Below are 9955 nucleotides of genomic sequence, written 5' to 3' on the forward strand. Positions count from 1 at the left end.
GTTACCTCTTGAATTTACTATAATCCCCTCTGCCGTTCTTTTGTTTGTAACGTCTACTGTGCGATTTCTTCACTGTGATTTGAGCTGTAATCAAGCTTCCCAGAATATGATTGGATTGTATCCCCTTCTTTAGGAAACACTGTGTCTTGGTGGCTTATAAAAGTACTACTAAATGAAATAAGAACAATATTTTGTAACCACCACACAGATATTTCACATCAATTGGAAAGCAATTTCAGTTACCAGAATCATAGGGTGCGGGTAGCCCTTGACTTACGACTGTCCATCAAAATTGTAAGTCGTAATGGTCATAAAGTCGATTTTATGACCTTTTTTGGGGTGGTTGCTCCAGGCACATTAAATGACTGCTGTGGTCGTTAAGTGAACCAATGGTTCGTTATGAGTGCGGTTTCCCCCCAAAATCGGCAGTGAATGCTGGTTTTCTGCAAAACTCATAAAATGCAGCTTTGTGACCCTGTGGCACTGCAAGTGGCCATAAAGGCGACCTGGTTGCTGAACTCCCAAAGTCTGATCATGTGGCTGCAGAGGGACTTGACCATCAGACTTTGAATCTGGACTGTAAGTAGCCTCCGGGGTAGGTCCGTGCTAACTGAACAGTTGCAAGTTGAGGGGTGCCTACAATTATGCAAATTTTGTGGAAAGTTCCTCCATGCCAGTTCTCTCTGTGCTATAGAAGAGTCAGGATCACACCTGAAAACTACTCTGTTTTGTATTAATCATCTGCTATGGAAAATTATGTTTTTCTATAAATTCCACCACATTATCCTGCTAGTGGAGGGGAAAAGATTAATGAAATCAATGTTTCATAAAGGAAGACAATATGTGCCCTACAGTGATAAATAACCGTTTAATTCCATTTTTCTGAAGCCTTTACCCACAATTTCTGAAAATTGAGGTTACTGTTGCCTTTTGGGAAGGGGGCACAGGATCCCTTTGGGTCAGTCTTGATTCCTGGCAAGGGTTTTTTGGGAAGTGGTTGTTCCTGCTTTCTTCCTGGGCTGGGAGAAAAATGACTGGCCCCAACTATCTTTGTGCCTAAGGTAGACTAGAATTTATATTCTCTTGCTTTCTAGCCTGGTGCCTTTAAGCAATATACCAAACTGACTAAAATTCTCAAACAGGCTATCTCATGGGATAGAATGTGTGATACACATTACACAGAATGCTACTTCAATCAATATATAGCGATGCTTTCTAGTAAAGGCTGATTTTATAATATGATCTAAATTGTTATAATCTGGTAACATATTTTGAGTTTTTCTATTAATCTGGAAGGCCACGTGGCTGATAGATTTATTCATAAACCACTTAAGGAGATAATCTATCACAATGGGAACCAATAATTATTCTTCCTAATTTATTTTCCTTTGAAAAAGGGACATAATTTGGAATGCAGTTAGAGTCAGGAAAATAATACAGAAGTTCTGCCTGAGAAGAAAAGAGATCTCTGAGATCGGCAATTGTAAGGAGGTCATACCAAATTTACGACCAGCATACTATATAATCATTTCAAGCAAATCAGAAAATTGTTCTGGAAACTAGCACCCTGCCATGATGCCTCCGTGTTGTTAGCTAGAGGTCTCGGGTTTTTTGATCGATGTTGACAAATGTCATGTGAAGGATAATAAATTCAAGACTGGCGTGGTTATTGTGCCCAAAATATATTTTTTTCGGACAAACTGCCAACCATTAATAATGTAAGTCAAGAAAGCATTAAGTCATGTGATTGCCTTCATTAAGTAAGTGTTGTTTTCCAAGGATATAGGAAATATTGGGGGGGGCGGGTTTAACAGAAGAGACTTGGCATATAGAGGTGAAGGGAGGTGGTTTCATTTGTTGAATTAGTAACTACTAAGAGGAAACACTAGATGAGAAAAGAACAGATTTAAGGCGTCCGGGTAGGAAAGTACACCTTATATCAGAAAAGACCAAACTGCAATTCTATGTAATGTACTTTGGATGAATAATGCTAGAGTTGCTTGAGAAAGCTGCATGCCTCCTCTATATCCAGTAATGGCTTTTTGTTTCCTTGAACCTGTCCGCAATGCAGAATTGTAACGTTCACGTAGGAAGGTCTGTTTTGTCTGCACTATGAGAAGCACTCCTATGCTACCAATCTTAATTTAAAGCGGTCTCGTAAGGCAGATTTCAAGGAAAACATAATTGTTTTGCTAGATTTATTTCACTGCCCAGAGCCTCTCTTTGACGGACATGGGTGGTTCAGAAATGTGAAAAATAGATAATTTGTTTTGAAACCATATTAGCAAAAATACCCTCAGGTTTGATTCCAGATATTCTTCTGTGCATATATTGCAAACCAAACTGATACTTCACCTGGAAGATTAGAATATTAATAATTTTTATTATGATGTTGTTAGACATATCCAATTCCTATAATCATTCTTCATGTTTTAGTTTCCAGCCGCCTAATCATTCTTGTTGCTCTTCTTTGCATTCTTTCCAGAGTCTCAATCTTTTTTATATTGTGATGACCAGAACTGGAGGCAGTATTCCAAGTGTGGTCTTACTAAGACTTTGTAAAGCGGTACTAGAATTTCACGTGATCTTGATTCTATCCCTCTATTAATGCAGCTTAGGTTTCATTGGCTTTTTTTGGTTGCTGCTGCTCACTGTTGGTTCATATTTAAGTGATTGTCCACTGGGACTTCCTCTCACATTTTCTGGCATTATGCCAAGTTTCACCTAGCCCATACCTATACAGTTGTTTTTTCTTGCCTAAGTGTAAAACCTTACTTTTATCTACACTGAATTTCATTTTGTTAGATAGGGCCCAGTGTTCAAGTCTGTCAAGATCTTTTTGGATCTTGAGCTTCTCTCCTAGGGTGTTGGCTATTCCTGCCAGCATAGTGTCATGCGAGTCCCACCAGGCTGAAGGTTGACTCAGCCTTCCATCCTTCCGAGGTAGGTAAAATGAGGACCCAGATTGTTGGGGGCAATAAGCTGACTTTGTAATAATGCCGCTTGGGGGGGTGTCCGAAAGCCCTAATAAGCAGGCATATACATAGAATGAAGGCTATTGCTAAGCACATTGATTTGTGCTTTAGATTGTAAGCCGCCCTGAGTCTTCGGAGAAGGGTGGGATATAAATGGGATTAAATTTTTTTTTTTTTTGCAAATTTGATGAATTCCCCTTCTATTCCCTCATCTAGTTTGTTTATGAAGATATTGAAGAGTACTGGGCCCCAAACAGAACCTTGTGGTACCCCCTCCCCCCGCTTACTTCCCTCCATATAGATGTAGTTCCATTGAGGAATACATGTTGAGTACAATTTGTCATCAGTTACAAACCCATCTGGTGGTGTTGCTGTCTATTCCACATTTTTCTAGCTTGCCAAGAAGTAGGTGGTGGTCTACTTTATCGAATGTTTTACTAAAACAAGTATGCTATGTCCACAGCATTTCGCTGATCCACTAATTTAGTCACTTTGTCGGAGAATGAAAGAAGATTTGTTTGGCATGATCTGCTTTTGTCAAACCCATGTTGGCTTCTGGTTATAACTTTGTTTGCTTCTAGGTGTTCGCAGATTTGTTGCTTGATTTATCTTTTCCAAGATCTTCCCAGATATTGATGTCAGGCTGATTGGTCTGTAATTTCCTGGATCTGGTCCCTCCCCCCTTTTTTTGGGGGGGGTGTAGGATGAAGGGAACTACATCATCTCTTTTCCAGTCCTCAGGTAGTTCCCTGGTGCTCCAAAAACCATGAAAGATATATTTCAATGATTCTGAAATTACATCTGCCAGTACTTTCAGAACTCTGGGGTGTAGTCCATCAGGACCTGGTGATTTCAATCTGTCCAGAGCTGAAAGATGTTCTCTTATTTCTCCATATTTTAATTTGCATTCCTAACCCGTCATTTATGGTTCTGTTTTTGGTAAGTTGCGTAGTGTTTTCTTTTTGCACTAAGACAGATGCAAAGTATGAATTAAGTACTTGTGCTTTCTCTCTGCTGCCTGTTACTTTTTTTGCTATCTCTCATTAGTGGACCGACTGTTTCAGGTGTTGCCGAGGATAGTCGGAATGTAAATTTCCCTCTCAGGATTCCAGGGCAAGAAAGGCTGGTTTGGAGAAGATTTAATTTTAATCCACGGTGATCCGGTAGACAGGTTTTCTATTTCTCTGCTAATCAAAACATTCTGAACATCCCTGTGAACGCCATTCTGATGCTGCAGCCGATTTCGATAGGCAAACAAGTGTTGCCATTGCCAGCTGGTGACTGCTCATCTGAAGGCAGGGAAAAGGGACAGATCTTTCTGGAAAGCAAAGAAGGTTTGATGGTTGAGAATTGTGCGCACAGGTCATAATGGGCAAGCGGTTCTGGAAACGGACTGGAGAAGCAAGACCATATTGATTACTTATGGACTTCTCAGCAGCTTTTGGTTTCATAGTTTGCTAGGTTTTTCTAGGTAAGTAGACCAGATATTCAGGACAGGATCTTTCAAGGAGCTGTTTTATTGGGGAGGGGGAGGGGGGAGGACCAGGCAATTTCGGAATATAAGGTAGAAACCTTGTTTCGTTCAGTAATTCAGCATTCATTAAAAATGCTGAGTAACATCTGAAGGTTTATACCCGAGTCCTCAGCTTGCTAACCTACCTCCATTTCTTCTCGATAGGTAATAGAACACAAATATTACATTTGGGTCCAAAATCAGTAATGTGCTGGATGAGGGCCAATAAGCTTGAATTCAAACAAAATAAAAAAGTACTCCTGATGAAGCAATGGTTTGTTCAAAAGAGTGCTCGGGTCTTCTGGATGCAGAGTAACCCTCTCCGTGAAGGATCAGCCTTACAGTCTGAAAGCGCACATCCACCTGGCTTTGCCAGCAGACAGCCAAGCATCATCAGGGATATGGAGTCTCTTAGCTCCTAAGGTCACCCCTTCATGGGCATCAGCAAGAGTGAAAGCAATGAGCTGAACCATAAAATATGCACAGTCTCATGCAACTGCCGTGACTTAGGTATTTATATTAAGACCCTGAGATGCAGGTACGTTGTTGCGGCATTTATGTGACGACGTCACTGTCATATCATTTTGGTATTATGATTTGCTGCAGATACTGCTGCTCTCATAAGCAACAAGAACTTGACCATCTCCAGAAGGGAGTATTTTGAAGCATACAAAAATGGGTGTGAGTTGAAAAAGACAGTACGGTGATTATAAAACTGGCTCTGGGGAAATCTTTGCTCGTCCTTAAACAACAAGATTAGCTTCCAAGCGATTACAAAGAGAATTCTACTGTTATCTCTTAAAGCCTTCCAAGTATTCTGGCAGAAGCAGCTATTCACTCTTCCATTAGGTTGCCTAATGGGCACCAGGGACCAGTTCCGTGGAGAGAGGTTTTTCCATGGATCGGACATGATTTCAGTGCGTGATTTCAACATCTTTTATTACTCTATTTTTACATAGGTAAGATATTCTGAGGATATGTCTACTTTAGGCATATACATTATTAGAACAAAAATACAGCAGAGTGGGAAATCACTTAATCTTTAATGGGAAGATTAAGTAGGGCAGTGAGGTAAACATCTCTCTTAATACTAAAGTCATTCTGCAAGTAATTGTTGATTCAGCTTGACTGAACAACTGAGTCTCATAAATTTATTGCTCATTACTTTTTAAAAATACATAATTGAATGCATCTCTCTATTAGAACATTCCGCCCATCAGCATTATCCATTACAGATCCCAACTTGAATCAAGTTGAACCAGTTTATAGTTGTTAATGTTTTTTCCTCACCCACGCAGGGAATTACTAAAATGTGTCCTTGCTGAATTTAGTTAAACTGAAGTCCTCAAAATCATCAACTGTTGGGCTTCAAAGGTAAGCTGTTCCTTACCTCTTCTGCAAAAACAACGCAAAGACTTTTGACGAAGAGTGGAACATAATCAAACGATAAGGGAAAAATAGTGACTTGTCTTCCAGGTAAACTTACTGTAGCTGAAACACCTGTTTCCTAGAAACATAAATTAACCTGTTTTATAATTTGCTAAATCAAAAGCAGTTCTGTTAACAAATTTATTAATCAGAGGAGTATGCAGGCCTCCAAGTCTTTGGGTTGAACTTCACATATTTCCATCAAAGTGTGGGCTGAAGAAAAACACAGTTTCTGTCAAGTAACTGTAGGAGGTGGCAGAATTATTTTTCCTCCTGTGTGACTGAACTCTATTCCTGCACAACTATTTTCAAACACTGCCGGCCTACCTCAGTCACCATGTCAACTGCAATCCATCTGCTTCTCTGTATAAAACCTCTGCCATCTGTTTGCTTTAATGTGACAGAAAGAACTGAGCCAGCCTATTTTTATTTGCCATCTACAAATACAGGAATACATACTCGTTACAAGAAATGCAATAAACAATCCCTTGACTGTAACTGGTCACTTGAGAGCACCTGAAAACCACCTCAACTTCCTATACAAACTAATAATGATGCCCATGGAACTTCACAAATATTTAAAAATGATATGTCAACACTCATCAGTAAAGAATATAAAACATGAGGACATCATGTTTTCAAGGCTCCAAGAATATTTCACCCAATGGATAAAAAGATACATTTCCAGTTAAATGTTAAACCTGGGATGAGACTCTTTCCCTCCCTCCGTTTTTTGTTCGCTTGACAAATGATTGGAGGACGCAAACTTACATTTAATGAGGACTGCTTGCTTTTTTCCCACGGCTTCCTAATCTCCAACTAAAAATTAGATAGAAAGAAAAAGCTGAAAATAAACCAAATGCCATCATTTGTCCATCTTTGACGGGCAACAATTCAGTTCAAATAAGGGGTCCTTGGTGCTCTCCGAGCTTGGTTGTTTTTTTGCAGATATTTCATTACCCAAACTAGGTAGCATCATCATCACCAAGGACCCTTCATTTCAACCCTGAGCTACAAATATTCTCCTTTATTAATTCGGTTCAACTCTGTATGGGGTACATTTGAGTAGATATGTTTACGGCTGTACTGCTGGATTGTGTGAATAATGTTTCTGTTCTGTTCCCCCACCATACACAACCACAGGGAACCTTCATCCCTTCAGCTCCAGCAGACACAGCCAATAAGAGATACTGAAGGATGCTGACAATATCTCTCAGCTGCCTCTACTACTAATGCCCAAATGTGTACTTCAGCAATATCTGGAGGCCACAAACTTCTTCATCTGAACCTCTGAGATCTACCATCAATTAAAGTAATTACTTAATCTAATATCTTCTAGATGTGAGGGGTCCTTGGTGCTCTCAGATGATTGTTTTCTTGCAGATGTTTCATTACCCAAATTAGGTAACAACTTCAGTGTTAGGTCTGCAACATCTGCAAGAAAACAACCAAGCTCAGAGAATACCAAGGACCCCTCGTTTCAATCCTGAGCTACAAATATTTTCCTTTATTGGTGCCAGTGCTTTTTTTGTAAAAGAAAAAGGTGCCGGAACTCACACATGTCATACAACCTGCCTTGCCTACCCTACAAGGTTCCATCCAAAAAAGGTGCCGGAACTCCGTTCTGAGCATTCTATGAGGAAAAAAGCCCTGATTGGTGCCTTCTAGAAAGGTTGGACATAACTCCTGACATTCTTGTTACCAAAACCACTGGTTGATCTGATTGGCAATGTGAATTTCTCTGGAAATTTCCAGAGAACACCAGCTTAGAAAAAAGATCTAGACAATATTGATTTGCCCCTAGACTGTTTCTATTTCGGTATTATTCCTGTATTTAAAAGATAAGTTTCATTTCCTGTTCCTTGAAACTAAACTTTTAATCTTAAATCACTTTCTGAGAAAGCCCTTAGTTGGTGACTAAAAATCAACAGCACAAATTCAGTCTTTGCAAACATTAAACAGTACAACACAGTACACCTGTTTAGACGGTGAATATTATGTCAACCCATTACGATAAAGATACACAGAATGAAAGTTTAATCACTGAGGGTTGGGTTCAATAAAAGTGCAATTCCAACCCCAAATGACAGAATAGAGTAACTCCTTAGAATGAGATTGAGACCCTAAAATCATTTCAACATTCTAAATTGCCTAGGAGGACATCTAAATTGCATTGTCTCAGAATTGGAAAGCTTGATGGTGCAGTATTCAGGATCAACTGAAGTCATGTAGCTTCAAACTGTTTCTCAGGTCAGTCTTAAGTGAGGTGATAGTGTACATCAGTATTCCTCAATCAGGGCAACTTTACCACCTATGGATTTCAACTCCCAGAGCTCCCCAGCCAGACATGCTGGTAATTATGAGAGTTGAACTCCACAGGTCTTAAAATTGTCAAAGCTAAGAAAGATTGGTTTAGAAGATTAAGGTAAAGGTTCCCCTGCACATGCGTGCTAGTCGTTTCCGACTCTAGGGCCCGGTGCTCATCTCCGTTTCAAAGCCAAAGAGCCAGCGCTTGTCCGAGGACGTCTCCGTGGTCATGTGGCCAACATGACTAGACACCAAAGGCGCACGGAACGCTGTTACCTTCCCACCGTAGTGGTCCCTATTTTTCTACTTGCATTTTTACGTGCTTTCGAACTGCTAGGTTGGCAGAAGCTGGGACGAGTAACAGGCGCTCACTCTGTTACGCGGCACTCGGGATTCGACCCGCCAAACTGCTGACCATCTGATCGACAAGCTCAGCATCCTAACCCACTGAGCCACCGCATCCCTTTAGAAGATTAAAGCACTCTGCAAAGTAAATACTGAGAGGTTCCACAATGAATTCTAATTAGGTTTCTCATCCTAGGCAACCTCAGGTCAACAAAGCAAAGCGTATTGAATTGCAAGTAGGCGATTGCAATACGACCCTTTCAGTGCCACTTTGCATACTAGACTGTTTCTGTTAATCTGTTAATTTTAAAACAAGTGATTTCTCATATGCTTAAAAGTCATCTGAATGGCTGTAGAGATGCTGGTATTAAATCCTAAACACAATACTTGAATTTTACTTGGAGGTGCTCAAGATATAACAGAAAGACATGGCTGTCCAGCAAGAACCATTCTCCCATCATGGGAAACAAAGGAAGATGGCAACTGTGGGATCAATGAAGTACATGTATGCATTTTAAGAAAGTGGAATAATACATGTCCTCTCATTAATGTCCAGTATGCTGTCCAGACACCAAGTAGGAGAGGTTGATAAATTGAATGATTCCTGAAGGCAGCTTAGCATGATTTCAACTGTGAATGGAAAGACAAGGGAAGTCAGCAGATTGCCTGGCAGTAGGAACCAATTAAGTGGTGAGGTGTAATACAGGCAACCAGTTCAATGAAGTAATTGAAGGGATAACTGTAATCTAGGTGAACGGTGTGCTGGGGCCACATCAAAGGAAACCCACAGACTTCCTGAAGAGACCGTCTTCCTCCTGCAGTCAAGAAAAGCTGCACACTCTTCTCCTGCAGCAAAAACAAGCAAGCCACATGTCTATGGAGATTCTCATTCCTCCAGACCAGGGGTCTTCAAACTTGGCCCTTTTGTGACTTGTGGACTTCAACTCCCAGAATGCCTCAGCCAGTGTGCATGCTGGCTGAGGAATTCTGGGAGTTGAAGTCCACAAGTCATAAAAGGGCCAAGTTCCAAGACCCCCCTGCTCCAGACCATGGTTGTCCCGAAGGTGCTTTTTCAAAAGGCACCTTCTCATCCAACAAGCTTCTTGCGTGCTGACTTCTTGGATGAGAAGCGAAACGTCTTCAAGGAAAAAACAAAGTCCAGTTGCCTTTTGAAAAAGCCCCTTTGGGACCGCAAGCCACATCTTAGGATGGAATGGGACAACTCACCTCAAGTCAACTTGACACGGCCAACTCCCCATGGCCAACTTGCCATGGGGCAACTCAGTGCAGGACAATTCGATTTAATTATTTTAAAGTAATTTGAAAAATTATTTTAATTTTTGTCATTCGCATTTCACTTCGTCCTTCCTTTGGCATCTTTTCTTTA

This window comes from Vipera berus, assembly GCF_964194415.1.
Source record: "Vipera berus genome assembly, chromosome: 5".
Classification (NCBI taxonomy): Eukaryota; Metazoa; Chordata; class Lepidosauria; order Squamata; family Viperidae; genus Vipera; species Vipera berus.